A 25,195-nucleotide genomic window follows, 5' to 3' on the forward strand; every position below is an offset into this window, starting at 1 on the left:
GCAACCATCATGCAGAAGGCTTGCATGAGGTATGGCATTGTTAGTATTGCCCCCATGATTAAATTGTAGCTTTGCAAGAACTCAAAACGGCAGGCAGGACAAGCTTCTTTGTTGTCTCTCTCTCCCAAAGTCGACGACCTAGTATGGACCACACCCAGGTCTGAGCATGTGCAATGGACTTGTTTAGATTGGAAACACCTCCACGCCCCCCCCCCCACCCTCCACCCCCCGGGCTTCATTTGATGCTGCTTACTGCATAGTGGCATAGTGTAAGGGTTCTCATCCATTCAGTTCAGCCTCTACATCCCACTCACCCCACTCCCGGGCTTCATTTGATGCTGCTTGCTGAATAGTGTAAGGCTTCTCATCCCTTCAGTTCGGCTTCCACACCCTCTCACCCTCCACCCCCCACTCCCCTGGGCTTCCTTTCAAGCCGAGCCCTGTGTCCGGGCGAGGGACCGATTTTGCCGACCGATGCTCTGATCCTTGAGCCCGGTTTGGAGACGATTGGTGGTGGCGTGGCACTTAAAAAAAATCCAAACTTAAAGAATTGCATTAAACTTCCATTTTCTGCGTTTTCAGTTGGAAAAATGTAAACTTGATGATGCATATTTATTTGTTCTTGACTCTCTCCAAAACTTCAGCGAAAACAATGGCGTCTTTCTGCACTGATTTTTTTGATGTGCGTTGGTTTTTCTTAGTGCCCAGAAGGTTTTTTGGGAGTGGTCACATATGCCGTCTAGGAGAAATATAAGTTGGCAAAACTTGCATAATTGTGAAAAACTGGCACAGACAAAACTAACCTAAAAAAACGTAACTAACTGAGTTATGCTGGCGCACAATCTTTGGGGAAACTTGGATTTTTAAATTAATGCTAAAATAAGCGGTGCGTGCCAAAAGAACGACGCAAATCACTGGGGAATATTGAGCCCAAGGTATGAGGACATTAGCATGGTGATTTATTTGTACTTCTTTCAATTTAGTATACTATATTCGCTGCTCACGATGTGGTCTCCTCTACATTGGGGAGACCAAACACAGATTGAATGATCAATTTGATTGAAAGCTTACAGCCGCCTGTCATTTTAATTCACCACTCCACTCCGACTCTGACCTCTCTGTCCTTAGCCTCCTATACTATTCCAATGAAGCTCAAAGTAAGCTTGAGGAACAGCACCTCATCTTTCTATTAGGCACTTCCAAACTCAACATAGAGATCAACAATTTCAAATCATAACTTCTGCCCCCATTTCTTTAGATGGCAGTTGTTGCTGATGATTCCAATATTCCCATTTACACCTTCTCTCAACCCATCTTTTGTCTCTTTATTGCCCCATTACTGTCTCCTTTCGCCTTGCACCATCATCCCTTTGGTCTCCTGCCTTCCACCCTATCACAGATCTTACTTTTGCTCGTTCCTCTCCTCACCCCTTTCCCTGCCTCTGTACTTGCTTAAAATCTGTTGCATTTCTGTTTTCCAGTTCTGATGAAATGTCATCGATCTGAAATGTTAACACTGTTTCCCTCTCTACAGATGTTGCCTGACCTGCTGAGTGTTTCCAGCATATTCTTTTTTTATTTCAGATTTGCAGCATTCACAGTATTTTGTTTTTCTATGTAGAAACATAGAAACATAGAAAATAGGTGCAGGAGGAGACCATTCGGCCCTTCGAGCCTGCATCACCATTCAATAAGATCATGGCTGATCATTCACCTCAGTATCCCTTTCCTGCTTTCTCTCCATACCCCTTGATCCCTTTAGCCGTAAGGGCCATATCTAACTCCCTCTTGAATATATCCAATGAGGGGCTATTAGTGTTGGGTAATAGAATGCTTTCCATTTCAGGCACCTAATGTTAGCTGCAAGCTCTCACCCAGGTGTATAGTGCAGTTGTAGTGTGACTTAGGGCCAGAAATTGTGGTTGGACGTTTCTGACCAAATTTTTTTTAACGAAAGTACCTGGAGGTCCCGGAAGATTACCTGGAGGTCCCGGAAGAATGAACACTTTGGCTCCGAGGCCTAGATGCGTAGCCCAGCTCAGAGGTCCACGTTTCCCAGGAGTGTACGGGCAACCTGGGATTGATAGTAATGGTGAGTTCCATTTGTACAGAGCTCCAATTACTGAGAATACCCCCCAAAACACAGAAACACAATATATAAATTTAAAAAACACCTCACATATTTAAAATTAATTGAAATTGAATTAAATTAAATGTTTTGGAAAAATCTTTTTTGTTTGAAATGTTTTTAAATATGTTTTAATAGAGTTAAAAATAAACTTATTTTAATGGACAAGGTTTTTAATATAAAAATTAGTGATAAAATTTAATTTTTCTATCTTTTAAAACTCTTTCGCTGATACTGCTTTTACCAGGCGTAAGAGTTTTAAGGACATTCGCTGGGCAGGAGTTGGGCGAATAGTCCAACTCTCTGCCCGTGAAGGTCCTTCTCCCGGGGATGCGCCTAAACCTAAAACATAAGGGGCTTCTTTGGATGTGTGCGCACATCGTATGCACCCGGAGAGGCCACAATTTACGGCCCCTTGTCTCAAATTAGCACCCAGTGTGGAACTTTTTCTATTTCCCACATCAACCATCTGAGTGAGGTTGTTTTGTGCAGTAAAAATTAAAGTGAGACATCCCAAATTCATTTCACATGGGACATTTATAGCCAGCAGACAAAGAAGACTTTCATCCAATCAGTATGAACTGAGTTTGAACCCAGGTCCCTGAGGGGAAAGATAGAGTACACTGATTGCACTGTTGACTTCCAGCAGGCCCTCCAGACAGACTGTACGAAGGCAATGGGAGCAGAGCGCCACCAATCTTTTCTCCAGGACACGGACCCAGTGTCGAAAGAAGTTTAATTAGCTCACACGAGTGGTCAAGGTCAGTAAATACATCTTCAAATGATATATCCCACCAACTGCACCACTATCCTCACACACTGCTCAATGCAGCACACCCCCATTACTCACCTATCTCTATCAATCACAACTCATACCTCACAATCATAGCTTCACCTCACCCTCACACACTTACCACTGTTGAAAGCCTTCCACCCACAACTCAGAGCTTGCACATAATGCCAGCTATTTAACACATTGCACCACATTCACTGACACACTTCCCTTTCTCTTGCAGGCTAAGGAGGCGTATAACCAGCATCAGCAGCAGGTAACAGGTGGGGAAGGGTAAGCCCGTCTTTAGTACCTGACCCAGCTGGAGGAGATAGTTCTGGAGATCATTGGAGGGGCCATCACTGAAGCCGTGGCGATCGGAGAGGCTGAACGCATTGATGATGACGGTATGCTCATATCTAATCCTTCTTCTCACATCCTACTTGCCCCTCATCCCACAGTCCCTTCTCACTTACAAGCTGCTAATGATGTAAGCATGCACATCTTGTTTTTCCCTCCTCCCCTCACCACAACCCTACCCTTGTGCCTTTCTTCTTTCAGATATCCAAGAACTCCAACAAGCCCAGCCTGTGGATGAACAAGAGGAGGAGAGTGATACAGAAGAAGATACACTGTCACTTGATCTGACACTCCCAGGCACCTGCTCAGAAAATGGCACAGCGCGAACTTTAGAGGGTAGTATGGGGCGGGATCCGCACATGGTGAATCATCGGGCATGCATAGGCTGCAGCCAGGCCAGTGGGGTAGGGTAGCGCAGGTGCCAGCTCCCTGGAGGGGAGGCCGCACATGGGTTCTGCTACAGAGGACTCAGATGAAGACTTCAATTGGGCAGCCTTCAGAAGAGGGGTGACGGGCATGCACACAGAAATGCTTGGTGCATTGGTAGGCCAGTCAAAGACAACATAAGAACATAAGAATTAGGAGTAGGAGTGGCTCTCTCAGAATGACAGCATTCATACTCCCATCATTGCCACTCTGCCAGTACCCTTGCTGAGCCAGCCAGCCAGCCCAGATTGTTGCTACCCATGCTGAGGTGGTGCAGTCTACAGCCGGAACTTCTAGGCTCAGAGCTGCTTGAGGTCATCCTGCAAAGCCAACTGCAGTCGCTCTCACGGAAAGTCAACAGTATTCCACCAGCCATGTCGCAGTCACTGGGATAGCACTTCGTAGGAGCGCTAGAATAAGCAAAGGCTCACAAAAGACAGACATAAGGGTATGCATAAGGGTGATTAGTTGACTTTGTAACGTAGTTTTTGAATTATTCATTTATAAATTGTTTGGAGTGTTTTATTTTGTGGTGGCTTTCATTTCAGCATTGTGGCCAAGAAGACACTATGATGTTCCGTGACAGAGGGATGGTAAGATGGGGAAGTGTTGAGCAACAGGGATCTGGGGTTTCATTCCAGGGGAACCGGAGTCTGATGATGCGCTCACGGATACACCGTCCGGAACAGGGATTTGCTGGCTGTCTCCTCCCTTCCTCTTCCTCCTCTTTCTCCTCCTCCTCCTCCTGAGGTGGTCGTGGAACCCATGGTGGCAAGGACTGTGCCCTCATGGTGGCCAAATTGTGGAAGATGCAGCAGATCACCACTAATTGGGCCACCCGCTCCGGTGAGTACTGGAGGACTCCTTCCGACCGGTCAAAGCAGCCGAACCATTGCTTCAGCACCCCAATGGTCTGCTCAATGATGTTCCTCGCGGCAGCATGGCTGTCTTTATACAATTGCTGCCAGAAATGTCGGATTGCGGAGGAGAGTCATCAGCCAGGTGTAGAGCGAAGAGTCCTTGGCACAGGATGAAGGCATCATGACCAGACATTCATCATCAACTGCACATTAAATGAATGGTACCCGTTTCGGTTATGGTACATCTCACCATTTATATATGGCACCCGCATTGCCATATGTGTGCAAACAATGGAGCCTTGTACCATGGGTGTTATGTATCTAAACCTGTAAATACCATGTCTAACTACCAGAGGGCTTATCCAATGGAGTCCCAAGGGATCCCACAATCCCTTGGGAGCACCTGTATATAAAGAGGCCTCACAGGCTGGAGAGGCACTCTGAGATCTGTAATAAAGGACTGCGGTCACACCTTACTTTGAGCTTGTAGTACCTAGTTTGACTCTTTATTCAAGACATAACAACTGGCGACGAGATACAGGTGACGAACCCCACCGCAACAATGCAGAGAACTGTGGGCATTGTGAAGAAATTTTGGAGGGAGATGATTGGGAAATCTTTGTGGAGCGACTTGACCAATACTTTGTGGCCAATGAGCTGGAAGGAGAAGCGAATGCTGCCAAACGCAGGGCGATCCTCTTTACTGTTTACGGGGCACCAACGTATAGCCTCATGAAAAATGAGCTCGCTCCAGCGAAACCCACAGACAAGTCATATGTTGAGTTGTGCACACTGGTCCGGGAGCATCGAAACCCGAAGGAAAGCGTTCTGATGGCGAGGTATCGGTTCAACACGTACAAGAGGTCTGAAGGCCAGGAAGTGGTGAGCTATGTCGCTGAGCTAATGCGCCTTGCAGGACATTGTGAATTTGAAGGACACTTGGAGCACATGCTCAGGGACTTCTTTGTACTTGGCATTGGCCTTGAAGTAATACTTCGCAAACGTTTGACTGTAGAGACCCCAACCTTGAGTAAAGCCATAGCGGTAGCTCAGGCGTTTATCGCCACCAGTGACAATACCAAACAAATTTCTCAGCACACTAGTACTGCTGCAAGTACTGTGAACAAAGTAACGTTGTTTTCGAATCGAAATGTACATGGCAGGACTTACACGCCTGCAGCTGCACGTCCGCAGATGACTCAGAGTCCACCATCAAGGGTGGTGAATACAAGGCAATTAACACCTTGTTGGCGCTGCAGGGGTTTCCATTCATGCCGCTTCAAAGGATACGTTTGCAAGGGCTGTGGAACAATGGGACACCTCCAATGTATGTGCAGGCGAGCTGCAAACCCTAATAATCCTGCAAACCACCATGTTGCAGAGGAGGACAGATCCACGGTGGATCACGACGAACCAGAGCCTCAGACCGAGGCGGCAGAGGTATATGGGGTGCACACTTTTACCACAAAGTGTCCCCCGATAATGCTGAAGATTGAATTAAATGGACTCCCGGTGTCCATGGAGCTGGACACGGGCACAAGCCAGTTCATAATGAACAAAAAGACTTTCGATAAATTGTGGTGCAGTAAGGCTTCAAGACCAGTTCTGACTCCCATTTGTACTAAACTGAGCATACACTAATGAACTGATTCCCGTAGTTGGTATTGTTACCATAAAGGTCTCCTACAATGGAACAGTGCACGAGTTACCACTCTGGGTGGTACCGGGCGATGGCCCCATGCTGTTCGGCAGGGGCTGGCTGGGAAAGGTACGCTGAAACTGGGATGACGTCCGAGCGCTTTCGTCCGTCGACGACACCTCATGTGCCCAGGTCCTAAGCAAGTTCCCCTCGCTGTTCGAACCAGGCATCGGGAAGTTCCAAGGAGCAAAAGTGCTGCTTCATTTGATTCCGGGGGCCCGACCCATCCATCACAAGGCGAGAGCAGTACCTTACATGATGAGAGAGAGGGTGGAAATCGAGCTGGACAGGCTGCAACGAGAGGACATCATTTCGCCGATCGAATTCAATGAGTGGGCCGATTGTTCTAGTCCTCAAGGGAAACGGCACCATCAGAATCTGTGGTGATTACAAAGTAACTATCAATCGTTTCTCACTGCAGGATCAATACCCACTACCAAAGGCAGATGACCTATTTGCGACGCTGGCAGGAGGGAAAACATTCACGAAGCTGGACTTGACCTCAGCCTACATGACGCAGGAGCTGGAGGAATCATCGAAAGGCCTCACCTGCATCAACACGCACAAAGGTCTCTTCATTTACAGCAGATGCCCATTTGCGATTCGATCGGCCACGGTGATATTCCAAAGGAACATGGAAAGCTTGCTGAAGTCGGCCCCGTGCACCGTGGTCTTCCAGGACGACATCTTGGTTACAGGTCGGGACACCGTCGAGCATCTGCAGAACCTGGAGGAGGTTCTTAGTCGGCTTAATCGCATGGGGCTCAGATTAAAATGCTCAAAGTGCGTTTTCCTGGCGCTTGAAGTGGAGTTCCTGGGGAGAAGAATCGCGGCGGACGGCATCAGGCTCACCGATTCGAAGACGGAAGCAAATGTTACTTGTATTAAAGCGGTATTATACTCTGCTTACGCAACTGAACATTTGAAGTTTCTCCCTCCTGTTATTGAAATGACAGTTTATGCTGCGGAATAGTTTTAGAAACAGTGCAGCAGAAACATGGCTACTGCAATTCTTTTCAATTTTATAATCAATGCGGTTTCACACCGTTCACATTCAGATATGTATAAGTGTTGCTAATAGCTGACACATTTTTTCATGCAGTTCCACATCATGTGACATGGTAGCTTCTTAAGCAGCATTATTGATATAATGGGGCAGCTAATTGGAAAAGAAGAGTTTCACTGCAACATAAAAAGATTCCTGTTTTGTGGAACTATAATCTTGCTGTATATAATATAATTTTTTTAAACCACTTTTTTTCTCCCCTGAGAACAAAAGAGCTGTTTTCTCAGCTGTTGAATTGGTAGTTTTCAAACCTGATTAATGTTGCTGCATGTGCTAGTTTTCAAACATAACCAGAGTAAAATGCCTCTAAACATCACGGGGCCAAAATTGCCCCCCGCCTGAAACGGGTTGCGCGCACCCCCTTTCAGTGGTTTTTACCACAGCGGTGGTTGAGGTCGCCTCTTGAGCAAAATTGCGCTCTTTGTTTTTTTTTATTTGGGTCCGGAAGTCGCTCTTAATGGGAGCGGTAACTACCCGAGAGAGGTGGATACGCGGTGGTGGCAACACCTGAGGGGCGGAAGTTGGGGGCGGTGAAGAGTGACCGCCGCGGTGATGTCATCACAGCGTCGCGTCCCCACGGCTCTCTCCTTCACTTAAAGGGGAGAGCCTTCGCGATTTAAAAACTTCGGTCCACTGGTCCACCAGCCGGTTCAGCAGCCTGGCACCCAAGAAGGGGTGTCAGGCTGCCTGTTGTCGGCCGGGCCGAACCCTGGAGCATAATTGACGGGCTGACATGGCAGTCGGCCGACAAAAAAAACATGGCGGCAGCACAGTGCATCCTCCCTATTAAGGGAAGCTGCACCACTGTTGCAGAAGGCCACAGCCTCACTGGACCACCGGGAAAAAACAGGCTTTGGCACTGCCGGGCAGGCGGGCCGAATATTTTCAGAGGGGTCGCCGGGGGGGGCGGCGCGATAGATCGGCGGTGGACACGGGAATGAAGCACTTAAGACGGATCGGCAGCAGCGGAGCGGTGGGGGTGGGGGGGGATCGGGGCACCGCCGGGAAACCTCGGAAGGGCAATTGGGCTATCAGCGGCCATTCCAAGAAAAGTCAGCGGCCTCGCCACTCCATAGCGTGGCCGCCGATTTGCGGCGGTAACTAGCCTTAAGGAGAGGGGCAATTTCAGCCCCCATCAGTGTTCAACCCATGACTCTTTAAAAAGCAAATTGGCAAATTCCTGTTAAGGGATGGAGTGGAAAGGTACAGGTATTGGGACTGGAGGGAGGACTGCATGCTTTGGGGCTGGATGCAGAGGTGCAGGTTTTGGGGCTCGAGGAAAGAATATTGGCTTAGAACCTGCGGCAGGTTGGAGATAGAACAATTCATCAGCCAACAAATCCATGATTTCAGTTCGATTGAGGTGGAGAGACTAAATGGCTTTGTTCAGTCCGATTCTTACAACATACTAAAGGGTGTAATATAGTGGATCCAATTCAACACCTTGGGGCCAAGTTTCGGCCTGAGTTGCTCCTGTTTTTTGGAGCAACTGGTTTAAAATGGAGTATCTTAGAAATTTGAATTCTCGGCATTTAGTTTGCTCCAGTTCTCGTCAGTTAGAACAGTTTCACTTTGGAACAGAATTTTCTTTTCAAAAGGGGGCGTGTCCGGCCACTTACGCCTGTTTTCAAAGTTTAGGCAGTGAAAACTTACTCCAAACTAACTTAGAATGGAGTAAGTGAAGATTTTTGTACACTCGAAAAAACCTTGTCTACACTTTAGAAAATCAGGCATAGGTTACAAATCAGGCGTAAGGAATGGGGGGGGGGAGTTTAAAGGGAAGTTTACAAACACTAAACACTTCAGTTTTACAAATAAAGAGCTATCATCAATAATAAATGAAAAATACATCAATAAATCAACCAATAAATCAATAAAAAAAATTAATAAAAAAGAAAAAAAATTTAAAAAATCAATAAATAAAACATTTTCTACTTACCGACTGCAGCACCGGGAGTCCTCCAACAGCGTTCTGGGACGGCCTCCCCAGTGTGTCTCTGTCAGTGTTTCTATCTCTCTGTCTGTGTGTGTGTGTGTGTCTCTCACTCTCTGTCTGTCAGTGTCTGTGTTTCTGACATCGAGGGGAGGGGGAGGGGGTGGGGGGGGGAGAAGGGAGAAAGGAGGGAGGGAGGGAGGGAAGGAGAGAGGAGGGAGGGAGGGAGAGAAGGAGAGAGGAGGGAGGGAGGGAAGGAGAGAGGAGGGAAGGAGAGAGGAGGGAGGGAGGGAAGGAGAGAGGAGGGAGGGAGGGAAGGAGAGAGGATGGAGGGAGGGAGGGAAGGAGAGGGGAGGGAAGGAGAGGGAGGGAAGGAGAGAGGAGAGAGGGAGGGAGGGAGGGAGGGAAGGAGAGAGGAAGGGAGGGAGGGAAGGAGAGAGGGAGGGAGGGAGGGAAGGAGAGAGGAAGGGAGGGAAGAAGAGAAGGAGGGAGGGAAGGAGAGAGGAGGAAGGGAGGGAAGGAGAGGGGAGGGAGGGAGGGAGGGAAGGAGAAAGAGGAGGGAGAGAGGGAGGGAAGGAGAGAGGAGGGAGGGAGGGAGGGAAGAAGAGAGGAGCGAGGGAGGGAGGGAAGGAGAGAGGAGGGAGGGAGGGAAGGAGAGAGGAGGGAGGGAGGGAGGAAGGGAAGGAGAGAGGAGGGAGGGAGGGAAGGAGAGAGGAGGGAGGGGAGGGAGGGAAGGAGAGAGGAGGGAGGAGGGAGGAGGGAGGGAGGGAAGGAGAGAGGAGGGAGGGAGGGAAGGAGAAGGAGGGAGGGAGGGAAGGAGAGTGGGGGGGGGAAGGGAGAGAAGGAGGCTGAACGGCCGGGCCCAAGACCTCGGGCTGGATTTACAGGTAGGTGGCATCGGGTCTCGGGGGGGATCATGGAGGTCCAGGGCGGGGGGAGATTCGCGGAGGTCCGGGAGTGGGAGGGAGAAGAGAGAGTCGCGGAGGTCTGGGGGGGAGCGGGGGTCAGGTCGGGTCCAGTCGGGTGGGAGGAGCCTTATGAGGCCATTCGGCCAGGGCTAGGGGCTGCGTGCTTCGGGCCCCTCCCACACAGTTTTGGGCGCCTGGAACTACTGCACATGCGCGCCCAATGTAGCGCATGTGCAGAGGTCCCGGCACTGTTTTCAGCGCAGGGACCTGGCTCCGCCCCCTACAGCTCATGCTGCGCCGCACCCAGCTCCAGAGGGCCTCCAGGGAGCCGGAGAATAGGTAAGTTTTTTTAGGCGCCCTTTCTGGCGCGTAAACGGGCGTCCAGGTCCGGGCTGCGCCGTTTTAGGCGTGGCCCGAAACTTGGCCCCATTATACCTCTATATTGTTAGATTCATTTAACATATGTCTAGTCAATAATTAAAATACTTTGCTCCTAGATATTACATAATGCTAGCTTTGTATTTTATCAATCACAAATAACATTCTGCAATCTGCTTCTGTTATTAGCCAACATATGGCTACAATCACAGTGTTCCGAATCACTCAATACTGGCTTTTGTTTTTTCATTTCATTTCCTCACATGTGCTGCTGGCTGTGCATTTTTACTTTAATCAGTCAGTCAGAACCTCTGTTTTTTTTAAGCCATTCTGCAATCGCCTGCTGTTCTTTTGCAAACTGCTGCTGTTGCCTGGCAGCCTAATCACACAATTATTGGAGGCTGGAAAACTTTCAGTGTTGCTTTATAAGAAGGCAAATGCATTTTGGTCAGCATCTTCCCATTTATGGAGTCCTTGTGATGTGAATAGACTTGCTCTAAATCTGACAATTAGTTTGACCTTGACAACCAATAGTACTCATGTATCAGCAATTGCAGAGGTGACTAAAACAGTGATAATATAGACCTATTTAAAAAATGTATTCATCATGGAATGCAGCATGTTTCTACTGGTGGACATCCAGCACTGATGGCCATTATCCTCAACCTGCAGTGTCCACATACTATTAAACGTAGCTTTCATAAGATAAGTCAAATGTTCCCTCTTGTTTTTCATGAACGACAAATGTTCCATTAGTGTGATTTTTTTCCACCAGCCCTTACCGTGTTGTTGTCAAGACTTGCTGCATTGGCTCCTTTTCTAACTCATTCTTTCCCAGGATTTTAATTCTACACACGAAGACCGGAACCTTATTAGCCCTGCAAGTGTGGGTTTGGAGGCAGGCCCGCTGTCAAAATGGCCCTGATTGACAGCGGACCAGAAGTCCGCTCTGAACCTGCCTCCGTGTCAGTTTAAAATGTAATATCTCCAAGTTTGCAGATGACACTAAGCTGGGTGGCAGTGTGAGCTGTGAGGAGGATGCTAGGAGGCTGCAGGGTGACTTGGACAGGTTAGGTGAGTGGGCAAATGCATGGCAGATGCAGTATAATGTAGATAAATGTTTATCCACTTTGGTGGCAAAAACAGGAAGGCAGAATATTATCTGTGTAAAATCCTTACACAATACCACAAATCCACACGAGGCACATTCTATGGACAAGGTCACTCTGTGACCTGCACCTTTATTCACAGGACCAAGAAGTGATGACCCTGCGTGGGACCTCCCTTTATATACCTGGATGACCAGGTGAGGAGTGTCTCCCACAAGTTCACCCCCTGTGGTCAATGTGTGCATTTCTCAAGTATACACCATATTGCAGTGTTGTTACATGAAGGTTACATACATGACATCACCTCCCCCCCAACGTCTTATTGGGATCACAGGTTAAGTCTTTCGGGTGGTCTGCGCTCCCTCATGGAGCGCCGCAGTTGGGACTCTGGCTGTTGAGCCTTGGCCTGCGTGTCTGTCCCCTGTGGTGATTCCGGCCTGTCCGGGCTGACCGCAGGGATTGTGCATGCTGCTGAATGTTCTTGTTGCTCGCTCACTGGCGGTGGTGTGAATACCATCTCATGATCTTCCTCAGGTTCCTCAGAGTCCATGCTGAACCTTTTTTTTACTTGGTCCAGATGCTTGCGGCATATCTGTCCATTGTTAAGTTTAACCATGGTGACCCTATTCTTCTCTTTGTCTATTACAGTACCTTCAAGCCATTTGGGCCCCAAAGCGTGATTGAGAATAAATACGGGGTCATCAATTTTTATACATCTCCCCCTTGAATTATGGTCATGGTACTCATTTTGGGACTGGCGCTTGCCTTCAACAATGTCGGACAAGACAGGATGAATGAGGGACAGCCGAGTTTTGAGTGTACGTTTCATAAGGAGCTCCAAGGGCGGGGACCCCGTGAGCGAGTGCGATTGTGATCTATTGGCCAGCAGGAGGCGCGAAAGGCGGCATTGAAGGGAGGGACCGTGAATCCTGAGCATGCCTTGTTTTATGATTTGGACCGCACATTCCGCCTGGCCATTGGAGGCCGGCTTGAATGGTGCTGTCCTGACATGGTTGATGCCATTACCCAACATGAACTCCTGGAATTTGTAGCTAGTGAAACATGGGCCATTATCGCTAACAAGGATGTCCGGCAAACCATGGGTCGCAAAGACCGCGTGTAGACTCTCCACAGTGGTGGATGTCGTGCACGAATTCAAAATGATGCACTCAATCCATTTCGAGTACGCATCAACCACGATGAGAAATATTTTCCCCATGAACGGGCCCGTGTAGTCTACGTGAATACGTGACCATGGCCTGGTGGGCCAGGGCCACGGGCTGAGCAGGGCCTTCCTGCGGGCATTTCCCAGCTGAGCACATGTCGTGCACCTGCGAACACAGTGTTCCAGGTCTGAATCAATTCCCGGCCACCAAACGTGTGACCGGGCAATGGTCTTCATCAGCACGATGCCTGAGTGCTCACTGTGGAGTTCCTTGATGAAAGCTTCCCTGCCCCTCTGGGGCATGACTACCCAGCTGCCCCACAGTAGGCAGTCGGCTTGGATGGAGAGCTCAAACATCCGCCTGTGAAACGGTCTGACCTCCTCAGGGCATGCTCCGTGTGCGGGCGCCCAATCCCCAGTCAGGACACATTTCTTAATCAGGGATAGGAGGGGATTCTCTGTTGGTCCAGATTTTGATCTGGCGGGCTGTGATGGGGAAGCCTGCGCTGTCAAAGGCATCGACAGCCATGACCATCTCAGCGCTTAGCTCCGCTGCCCTCTCAGTGGTGGCCAATGGAAGCCTGCTGAGCGCGTCAGCGCAATAATCAGTGCCCAGCCGGTGCCGGATGGTGTAATCATACGCAGCCAGCATGAGGGCCCATCGCTGTATGCGAGCTGATGCATTGGCATTGATATCTTTGCTGTCTGACAGCAGGGATGTTAATGGCTTGTGATCCGTTTCTAATTCGAACCTCCTGCCAAAGAGATACTGGTGCATCTTTTTCACCCCATAGACACATGCGAGTGCTTCCTTCTCAACCATCCCATATCCACGTGCTGCTTGAGAGAGCGACCTGGAGGCATAAGCCACAGGTTGTAGTTGACCCTCAGCATTGCGCTGCTGCAACACGCACCCAACCCCATAGGATGATGCATCACATGTCAGAACCAATTTCTTACAGGGGTTAAACAGGGTCAACTACTTATTTGAACAGAGTAGGTTCCGCGCCCGATTGAAAGCCCGTTCTTGACAGTCCCCCCAAAACCAATCACAACCCTTACGCAGGAGCACGTGTAGTGGCTCCAACAATGTGCTTAAGTTTGGCAGAAAGTTCCCGAAATAGTTCAAGAGTCCCAGAAATGAATGCAACTCCGATGTGTTGCAGGGCCTGGGTGCTCGTCGAATCGCCTCTGTTTTGGATTCGGTAGGCCGAATCCCTTCTGCAGCAACCCTCCTGCCCAGAAACTCGACTTCGGGAGCCAAAAACACACACTTAGGCTTCTTGAGTCGCAGGCCTGCCCGGTCCAGTTGGCGTAGCACCTCCTCCAGGTTGTGGAGGTGTTCCTCGGTGTTCCGACCCATGATGAGGATATCGTCCTGGAATACGATCGTTTCAGGAATGGATTTGAGCAGGCTTTCCATGTTTCTTTGAAAGATTGTGGCCGCTGATCGAATACCAAACGGGCACCTGTTGTAAACAAACAGTCCCTTGTGCATGGTGATTGTGGTCAGTAGTTTGGATTCGTCGGCCAGTTCTTGAGTCATGTTGGCCAACTTGGTGAACAGCTTGCCGCCTGCCAGCGTGACAAAAGGATCCTCCGCTCTCGGAAGTGGGTATTGGTCTTGTAGGGACACCCGGTTGATAGTGGCCTTGTAGTCGCCACAGATCCTGAGCGAGCCATTCGCTTTTAGGACGGGAACAATGGGGCTCGCCCAGTCGCTGAATTCAATGGGCGAGATGATGCCCTCTCTCAGCGAACGGTCCAATTCACTTTCAGTTTTCTCCCGCATCACATACGGCACAGCTCTGGCTTTGTGGTGCACTGGTCTGGCGTCTGGGGTGATGTGTATCACTACTTTAGTGCCTTTGAAAGTCCCGACGCTAGGTTGGAATAGCGATTCAAATTGCTGTAGGACCTGTGAGCATGAACTTCGCTCCACAGATGACACTGCGTGCACATCCCCCCATTTCCAGTTCATCTCAAGCTAACCAGCTCCTCCCCAACAGTGCGGGACCATTGCCCAGGACAATCCAGAGCGGCAGCCGGTTCACTGATCCATTGTGTGTGACAGCCAACATTGCACTGCCTAGCACTTGAATGATTTCTTTGGTGTACGTCCGTAATTGAGTCTCGTTGCGTCCTAGTTTGGGTCTGCTGGCTTTGAGTGGCCATAGCTTTTTGAATTGTTGAACACTCATGAGTGACTGGCTGGCCCCCGTGTCCATGCCGTTTAATGGGACCTTCATCATCATAGGTGGCGTTTTGATATATGAGCTGTGAATGTTTGCTATATAAACCCGCTGAACTTCAGCGTCCATTGGTTTGCCCCACTCATCATCCTGCCTCGCAGACCCCTCTTCTAGTCCATCTGCCTCGTAAATTAGCCTGGTCGCAGGCTTCCTGCACATTTGAGCTAAATGGCCAGTGAGGTTGCAATTTCTGCAGGCGAACTGTTGAAACCTGCAAGTCCGAGCACCATGTCTGCCCCCACATCTCCAGCATGAACTAAGATTCCCATTGTTGTGAACAGAAGAGCTGTTACCAGGCATTCCTCGCTGATTGTCCCTTTGACTGCTCTTGAGCACCCTGTTAGTGGGTGTCAATGGCCCCATCCCAGAACGCATTGTCCACCGTGATGGCTTAAATGTCCGTTCAGCCTGCCATTGTCTGTGTTGAAAACCTGTTCTGGGGTCTATTGCTGCCTGGGGTGTGTCTAACTGCTCTTGCCTGCCTGCTGGGCTCTGAGTCACGTTTATGATATTGACTCCCTGATCCATCGCCACGTTGGAGGCAGAATTGCGCGCTTATATTATCTTGGTTTCCTCCTCCCCCGCCATAAAAGTCTGAGCCAGTAACGTCGCCGCTTCCAAGGTCAAGTCCTTGGTCTCGATTAACTTTCTGAAAATCTCGGCATGACCGATGCCCTCAATAAAGAAATCCCTTAGCATCTCCCCCCTGCAGGCATCTGTGAACTTACAGAGGCTGGCCAAGCGCCGGAGGTCCGCAACAAAGTCCGGTATGCTCTGTCCTTCCCGACATCGGTGGGTATAAAATCTGTGCCGGGCCATATGTATGCTGCTCACCGGTTTGAGGTGCGCACTGATTAGCTTGCTGAGCTCTTCAAAGGTTTTGTCCGCCGGTTTCTCGTGTGCTAGCAGGTCTTTCATGAGCGCGAAAGTCTTAAATCCACAGCTGGTCAGTAGATGAGCCCTTTGCTTGTCAGCCGCTGCATCTCCCATCCAGTCCTTCGTGACAAAGCTCTGCTGAAGCCTCTCAATGAAGTCGTCCCAGTCCTCACCAACACAGTACTGTTCCTCTGTGCTACCGGTGGCCGTTCTCGTGGGTCGTTGATTTCCGTTTCTCGTCGCCACTGTAAAGTCCTTACACAATACCACGAGGCACATTCTATGGACAAGGTCACTCTGTGACCTGCACCTTTATTCACAGGACCAAGAAGTGATGACCCTGCGTGGGACCTCCCTTTATATACCTGGATGACCAGGTGAGGAGTGTCTCCCACAAGTTCACCCCCTGTGGTCAATGTGTGCATTTCTCAAGCATATACAGTATTGCAGTGTTGTTACGTAAAGGTTACATACATGACAATCTGAATGGTGACAGATTAGGAAAAGGTAACCTGGGTGTCATGGTATATCAGTCATTGAAAGTTGGCATGCAGGTACAGCAGGCGGTGAAGAGGATTTGAGTACAGGAGCAGGGAGATCTTACTGCAGTTGTACAGGGCCTTGGTGAGGCCACACCTTGAATATTGTGTACAGTTTTGGTCTCCTAATCTGAGGAAGGACATTCTTGCTATTGAGGGAGTGCAGCGAAGGTTCACCAGACTGATTCACGGGATGGCAGGACTGACATACGAAAAAAGACTGGATCAACTAGGCTTATATACACTGGAATTTAGAAGAATGTGAGGGGATCTCATAGAAATATATAAAATTCTGATGGGATTGGACAGGTTAGATGCAGGAAGACTGTTCCTGATGTTGGAGAAGTCCAGAACCAGGGGTCACAGTCGAAGGATAAGGGGTAAGCCAGACTACTTAAGGAGGTGGCCTTGGAAATAGTGCACGCATTGACAGTCATTTTCCAACATTCCATAGACTCTGGCTCAGTTCCTATGGAGTGGAGGGTAGCCAATGTAACCCACTTTTTAAAAAAGGAGGGAGAGAGAAAACGGGGAATTATAGACCGGTCAGCCTGACATTGGTAGTGGGTAAAATGATGGAAGCAATTATTAAGGATGTCATAGCAGCGCATTTGGAAAGAGGTGACATGATAGGTCCAAGTCAGCATGGATTTGTGAAAGGGAAATCATGCTTGACAAATCTTCTGGAATTTTTTGAGGATGTTTCCAGTAGAGTGGACAAGGGTGAACCAGTTGATGTGGTATATTTGGACTTTCAGAAGGCTTTCGACAAGGTCCCACACAAGAGATTAATGTGCAAAGTTAAAGCACATGAGATTGGGGGTAGTGTGCTGACGTGGATTGAGAACTGGTTGGCAGACAGGAAGCAAAGAGTAGGAGTAAATGGGTACTTTTCAGAATGGCAGGCAGTGACTAGTGGGGTACCGCAAGGTTCTGTGCTGGGTCCCCAGCTGTTTACATTTTACATTAATGATTTAGACGAGGGGATTAAATGTAGTATCTCCAAATTTGCAGATGACACTAAGTTGGGTGGCAGTGTGAGCTGCGAGGTGGATGCTATGAGGCTGCAGAGTGACTTGGATAGGTTAGGTGAGTGGGCAAATGCATGGCAGATGAAGTATAATGTGGATAAATGTGAGGTTATCCACTTTGGTGGTAAAAACAGAGAGACAGACTATTATCTGAATGGTGACAGATTAGGAAAAGGGGAGGTGCAACGAGACCTGGGTGTCATGGTACATCAGTCATTGAAGGTTGGCATGCAGGTACAGCAGGCGGTTAAGAAAGCAAATGGCATATTGGCCTTCATAGCGAGGCGATTTGAGTACAGGGGCAGGGAGGTGTTACTACAGTTGTACAGGGCCTTGGTGAGGCCACACCTGGAGTATTGTGTACAGTTTTGGTCTCCTAACTTGAGGAAGGACATTCTTGCTATTGAGGGAGTGCAGCAAAGGTTCACCAGACTGATTCCCGGGATGGCGGGACTGACATATCAAGAAAGACTGGATCAACTGGGCTTGTATTCACTGGAGTTCAGAAGAATGAGAGGGGATCTCAAGAAACGTTTAAAATTCTGACGGGTTTAAGACAGGTTAGATGCAGGAAGAATGTTCCCAATGTTGGGGAAGTCCAGAACCAGGGGTCACAGTCTAAGGATAAGGGGTAAGCCATTTAGGACTGAGATGAGGAGAAACTTCTTCACCCAGAGAGTGGTGAGCCTGTGGAATTCTCTACCACAGAAAGTTGTTGAGGCCAATTCACTAAATATATTCAAAAAGGAGTTAGATGTAGTCCTTACTACTAGGGGGATCAAGGGGTATGGCGAGAAAGCAGGAATGGGGTACTGAAGTTGCATGTTCAGCCATGAACTCATTGAATGGCGGTGCAGGCTCGAAGGGCCAAATGGCCTACTCCTGCACCTATTTTCTATGTTTCTATGTTTTAGGACTGAGATGAGGAGAAACTTCCTCACTCAGAGAATTGTGAACCTGTGGAATTCTCTACCACAGAAAGTTGTTGAGGCCAGTTCGTTAGATATATTCAAAAGAAAGTTAGATGTGGTCCTTACGGCTAAAGGGAACAAGGGGTATGGAGAGAAAGCAGGAATGGGGTACTGAAGTTGCATGATCAGCCATGATCATATTGAATGGTGGTGCAGGCTCGAATGACCGAATGGCGTACTCCCGCACCTATGTTTCTCAAGTGCTGGGTCTGTGTGCGGATGCTTGAAAGGTAATTTAAAGGTATTTAAAAAGGATTTTAACCAGGTGCCAAGTTTTTGACGAGTTTGTCGTCCCTCGGGGATCACACCAGGTAACTGTTTCCGGTTCTCAATGATTCTCCATTGCTTTGACTAGTTCATAGCTGCAGAAGTGGAATGAAGCTACCATTTCACAATCCAATATCATAAACTGAAGCCATCAGGATTTGGAATACCCTTTTGAGCTGTGTGCCATTTGGAAGTGTTTGCAGTGAACTCTCTATCCACTGTCATCTCCTTGGAGCAACCTCTCTTACCATTGACAGATCGCTTCTGTCATCTCAATCTCACCTGTCATCTATTCCAGCTGCCCTTGAAAAACTCTCACCTTGGTCCTCAGAATCCCACCACAATCAGCCCCAACACCAACATCACTAAATACACCAGTATCACCAACAACACCACCAACCTTCTCCGCAATCACCTGATGCTGCACAGGGCACCAGCACCTGACCACATTGCTGCCCGGGACGCCAGGGATGGCCTCACCAAGGCTAGATTTACTTCACTTGACGCTGTACACCCTGGCTGCTTCATGATGCGCCAGTTTGGCACCACCCCACACCAACACCATAAATTATCCCTACAATGCCCAAGCCATTCCTTTCACACTCATCACCATTGTGAGGGGTACCGTTATGTCTCACCATTCACTACAACTCACTAAGCTACTTGCAAAGATGCACACAAACATGTCCAAGAATGCAAAATGTTGAAAATAAAGTTTCTAATGTTTGACAACATAGCATCATAAACTTGACATGATCATTTGCAAAAACACCCAAGTGCCTACCCTTGTGTGTTGTTAGTTGGTATGATTGGACAAGGAAGAGGGTGAGTGTGAGGGGTGGCTAGTGAGATGGGGATGTGATAATGTAATTAGAGAGAGACGGATGTGAGTAAAGATGTGCAGGAGTAGGGTTGGGAAGGCAGAGTGATGGGTTGTGATGAGTGGCACAGCAGGATGAGGTTGAGTGTGGCTTTACAGTAATGTTTTGTGATCTACTGCGATCATTGAACGGTTTGTACCTCTGCAGCCAGGTCCTCCTGATGACATCCCTGCTTGTGCCCTCCTGTGCAATATGCGTAAAGAGGACCTCCCTGCATCCTGTGACTCCATAAGCGTCTGGAGGGAGTGATAGGAGAGCCTGGGTGCAGCCGTGCACCTCTGTGCAGTGTTTGTCAGTGTTTGCAGCACCTCAATGCTGTAGACCACAGACATAACAACTGGCAAAATGAATGTGGGCATGGTCCCTTTAAGGAGATCAGCTGATGATGCATCATCAACTGATGTCATCAGACCCGCTTCCTGTTAATTGACTGGGAACCTTGCAGCGTGGGCTTAACAAGCCCAATCTAGGGACGATTGTTTCGAGAGGGCGGGCAGCAGAGAGGAGCGGATTCCCCACACACTACTGATGCCGGCCGCACAGGACTCACCACGGGTGACAAGATCTCAGCCAAATGGTGGAAGAAGTTTTTAACTCTCTTCCGCAAACGGCAATTGATAGGAGGCAAATTGTTAATTTTATATCGGAGATTGATAGCTTTCTGTTAACCAAAGGTATTAAGGGATATGGGCCAAAGATGGGTATATGGAGTTCGGTCGCAGATCAGCCATGACCTCATTGAATGGCAGTGCAGGTACGACGGGTTGAATGGCCTACTTCTGTTCCTATTTTCCTGTGGAACTCCTTATTCCTTCCTTCTACAATCTACAGACTTTTAAACCCAAGTTTTTTTGATTTGTCTTCTCTCCAAACCTTATCAAGCTTTGCAATGTCTGAATCAAGGATCTTGACCCTAAACCTCAATTTCACAGTAATAAAAACAGCAATTAATCTAATAATTAGAGAGAGGGGATTAAATCAGACTGGCAGTGCTCTACTTTCTTTGATTGTCAAAAATGTACTAAGTCACATTGGAACTAAGGTTTTATTCAGGTCACTGAGCAACATGATGGCTTGATTGGTATCTGAGCAATACTGACCAGAAGCTTTAATTTCCAGTCGGTGCTGCGTTAGCTGGGGTAATAATAAAGAACACTACATCACTGTTCCTTCATCATCGTTGGGTCAAAATCCTGGAGCTCCCTCCCTAACAATACTGTGGGAGTACCTTCACTACACGGACTGCAGCGGTTCAAGAAGGCGGCTCACCATCACCTTCTCAAGGGCAATCAGGGATGGGCAATAAATGCTGGCCTTACCAGGAACGAATAAAAAAAAAAACTACACTTCACCACAGAATTCATGCTTTAAGAAAAGGAAAATAAGAAAGATAGCTTGTTTGCACTCACTGTCAACATTTGGACATGCAAAATAGTCACTTCGGTGAGGTTTGGTGAGGGTGGGGGAGGGAGAGTGGTTGTCTGTTTAATGCTACTCCAGTATAGATTACTGCCCATTTAAGAGAGAAGGGGAGAACATAGGAAGAAAATATATGGAATTAGTATCTATACAACCTGTGTTGGTGCAATGTAAGGAATGTATATCATGGGTTACAGAGGGAAAACTGGTACTGCTGATGAAATCACCTCTGTTAGATGAAACTTCCAGCTCCTTGTTCGAAACGACAATCTTCAACTTTTAATTTTATACTACTTTAACAGTAGGTACGCTGTAAGTTATTTATAATTTATTTGCAATAGTATAACAAAGGCTTGGTTCTTGTGGTCCAATTTCATGGATTTCCATCATAAAAAACTTTATTTCAAGTTGATACAGACAACTTTTATTCATTTATTTATTCATTTTTTTATTTATTCTTTCTCCACTTTCTGCCGTTTTTCCCTTCTCCTCTCCCGATGACATTAGTTTTTTGGTTGTGTATGGTTTCAAACCCACGCAGCTGTCAATCATGTGTGAGACATAGGGCCAGCATTTACTATCAGAACAACGGCGAGTCTAACAGCACTCACAAATCACCTAGCAACTTCAACACGAAAATCCGGATTGCTGTCTGAGATGCTTGTGAAAACGGCATCTCGCTGCCTGCCTCACCATTGAAATGCATTGAACGACGTGAAGTTCCTATGCCTGCCTGGTAGTTACGAACTAAACTGGACACAGAAAGTTAGGGCTTCTCCATGTCAGTCTAAGAACCTATATTATTGGCTCAATAAGTCTTAATTACTGCCAAGCAATCTCTGTCACTGAAAGTTAACTATTACAAGCGTGGAGTCTCACTCCTTCAGCTTTTAATTGTTGTTGAAGATTCAAAAATTTAAAAAAAACTGATTTAATTCTGCCTTTTTTCTCTCTGATTCCACTCTTTCTTTCCTTCTCTTTATTTTGTTTTCTGTACCTGATTTGACATCGAATTCACTATTCTAACTTACGGTTCCTAGTTCGGACTCTTCACTTCATCAACAATACTTCAATCTGGTTGGTTAAGGAGACACACAGTTACAGCTTGCCCTTTTCACTCAGATCCCAGATGCCCTGTAGAAGGCGCCATGGCATTTTCATCTCACATTTACAGCAACTTGCAGTGCAAAGTCTCTTGGAAATTAAACGTGCAAGGGCAACTTGAACGAATGGTGGCCACCATTCATTCACTGGTGACAGTAAGTTCTGTCCCTAGGTATTGAATGTTAGCAAGGTATTCAACCATAGATGCATCTCAGCCAAGCTCAATCCCATTCTCAACCAAAGTCTTCACATGTGCACTCCCAGCAGGGATGCTGAAAGCAATTAGAAATGGAAAGCTGGGCAAATTTCTCTTTCCCTAAAACAGGGACACTGATGCTAACTGTAACAGGCTCTGTTCCCAAAGGAAGCTGGGACAGCGGGCCTGATTATCAATTGGCTGGCATTTTCAAGACCCCCTCAAACATGCAGGGGGGGGGGGGGGCGCTTGATGGAAAATGCTGATGTCCTTTAATGTCTAAGGAAGGAAAATCACAAAGTTTCCAATAAGCCTCGACCTGCATGCAAGTCATTGTCCTTGGGACTTGGAAACGTTCTCCTTTTGTGTCTGACCGCTTCTCGTCATATGCTGTTATTAGACATAAAGGGGTTGAAATTCGGTACCGCCATTTTGAGGCGGTGTCACCGCATGAGATAAACTTTTAGTGCCTCACTTCAGGCGCAGTCCCCAAGTGCAAAGTTCCGTGTTGACGTGTAAATAGTGGATAGCAGCGTAAAATCATGGCATTGCACACTTACCTGGAGATGCTACACTACACTATTGGGCCGTTAAGCATGGGCTCAACATTCGGGAGTTAGGCAACATTTGGAGCTGCGCCACACACATTGTGGCACCACCTGGATTGAATTGAGGTGTTGATTGGGTGCCTCAATGCCTCGTGGTTATATTCGCTTCCTACTCACTCACTCAGACTGTGAGCATGGCAGACCCAGCAGCAGCAGCAGCTCATCAGAGTGCCCATTGGTTCATGGTTGCCGCACTGGGTACACTCCTTGATGCCCTGGAGAGGCGTCGGCAGGTGCTGAGGACAGAGGCTGGGAGAAGACCACAACCCTAAACATACTGAAGGCTATGGAGAGAAATAGCAGAGCAAGTGTCTGTGCATGACACGGTGCCAAGGACAGATATGGAATGTAGAAAAAAGTGCAACGCCCTGACGTGGCTAGTGAGGGCGAGTATCTTTAATTTCAAACTTCAACACGCTATGCTCTGACCTCACTGTGCACTCGCTGCTCAATGTAATGTCTCGGAATCCATGCTCTATGTGGGTGAGGCCACAGTCAAGGTTCCCATTTGAAGCCTCACCCACTGCAAGGGCCTGCATGCGCTGTTAATCTTGCTACTTAGTTCTGCAGACCCACCCCTCATGTTGTTGACTCCTCAGCCTTCATATGCATCTCGAAGATGGTAGTGTCCCCGTTACTGTTAGGTCCTGCCACTCTAATCCCACCATTGTCATAAAAAGTCCACACAGTAAATGGTGGTTACATCGAACTGTGAAGACTCATCGAGTAAAATGTACCAGAACATGTCAACATCATAGGCAGTCCCTCAAAATCGACTTGCTTCCACTCTAAAAGTGCGTTCTCAGGTGGTTGTACAGTCCAATGCGGGAATTATAGTCTTTGTAACAGGTGGGGCAGACAGTGGTTAAAGGAAAGGGTGAGTGGGGAGCCTGGTTTGCCGCACGCTCCTTCCGCTGTCTGCGCTTGGTTTCTGCATACTCTCGGCGATGAGACTCGAGGTGCTCAGCGCGCTCCCGAATGCTCTTCCTCCACTTTGAGCAGTCTTGGACCAGGGATTTCCAGATGCCCGCAGGGATGTTACACTTTATCAAGGAGGCTTTGAGGGTGTCCTTGAAGCATTTCCTCTGCCCACCTGGGCTCGCTTGCTGTGTAGGAGTTCCGAGTACAGCACTTGCTTGGGGAGTCTCGTGTCGGGCATGCGGATGATGTGGCCCACCCAACGGAGCTGATCGAATGTGGTCAGTGCTTCGATGCTGTGGATGTTGGCCTGAGCGAGAACACTGACGTTGGTGCATCTATCTCCCCAGTGGATTTGCAGGATCTTGCGGAGGCAGCGCTGGTGGTACTTCTCCAGGGCTTTGAGGTGTCTGCTGTATATAGTCCACGTCTCTGAGCCATATAGGAGGGTGGGTATCACTACAGCCCTGTAAACCATGAGCTTGGTGCCAGATTTGAGGTCCTGGTCTTCAAACACTCTCTTCCTCAGGCAACCGAAGGCTGCGCTGGCACACTGGAGGCGGTGTTGGACCTTGTCATCGATGTCTGTCCTTGCTAATAGTAGTAGGCTCCTGAGGTATGGAAAATGGTCTACGTTGTCCAAGGCCGTACCGTGGATTTTTATGACCTAGGGGCAGTGTTTTGTGGTGGGGTCAGGTTGGTGGAGGACTTTTGTCTTATGGATGTTTAGTGTAAGGCCCATGCTTTCGTATGCCTCGGTGAAGGTGTTGATGATGGCTTGGAGTTCGGCCTCTGAGTGTGCGCAGGCACAGGCATTGTCCGCATACTGTAGTTCAATGACAGAGAATGGGCCAAACTTGGATCTAGCCTAGAGGTGAGGTAGCTTGAACAAGTTCCCATTGGTTCTATAGTTTATTTCTAAATGTAAGGCACTTGGGGCACACTGATAGAAGGCCTCTAACTTTGACTTTCTCAAATGCGGAAGGGTGGAGAGGAGCCAGACCTCCAAGTGCTCACTCCTTTTGGAGGAACGGATAGCTGCCCTGATGGGCATCCAAGTTGATGTGATGGCGGTATGTTGAGTTCCTCTGCAGTGACCTGCAGGACACTTGGCCCTCACACCATCATCGTGCAGCTCTTTCCATGAGACTGCCATTCACGAATACCTTTTCCCATTCCTGGCTCTCTCTGGTGACTGCTCTTCTGTGCTTGTGCTTTCAGATGACCAGCCAGATGCACCGGGGCCTTCTTGGGCACTTTCCATGGGGTGTAGATGGTGGTGATGATGAAGAGGAGGAGCAGGAGGACGACACCTCCTTCGACATCACA

At 48.3% G+C, this 25,195-nt stretch overlaps 1 long non-coding RNA gene across 1 annotated transcript in view; it reads right to left on the reverse strand.

Annotated features, from left to right (window-relative positions):
• Positions 1–246: 246 nt before the first annotated feature.
• The window catches only part of LOC139272616 (uncharacterized), a 46,587-nt gene continuing 21,638 nt past the window's right edge, over positions 247–25,195 (reverse strand). Inside the window, exons 2-3 of the long non-coding RNA XR_011594909.1 lie at positions 1,982–2,074; positions 247–739 (exon numbers count right to left, since the gene is read on the reverse strand). This is a non-coding gene — a long non-coding RNA (uncharacterized lncRNA). The remainder of the gene's footprint in view (positions 740–1,981; positions 2,075–25,195) is intronic.

The sequence above is a fragment of the Pristiophorus japonicus genome, chromosome 9 (assembly GCF_044704955.1).
Source record: "Pristiophorus japonicus isolate sPriJap1 chromosome 9, sPriJap1.hap1, whole genome shotgun sequence".
In the NCBI taxonomy this organism is placed as follows: domain Eukaryota; kingdom Metazoa; phylum Chordata; class Chondrichthyes; family Pristiophoridae; genus Pristiophorus; species Pristiophorus japonicus.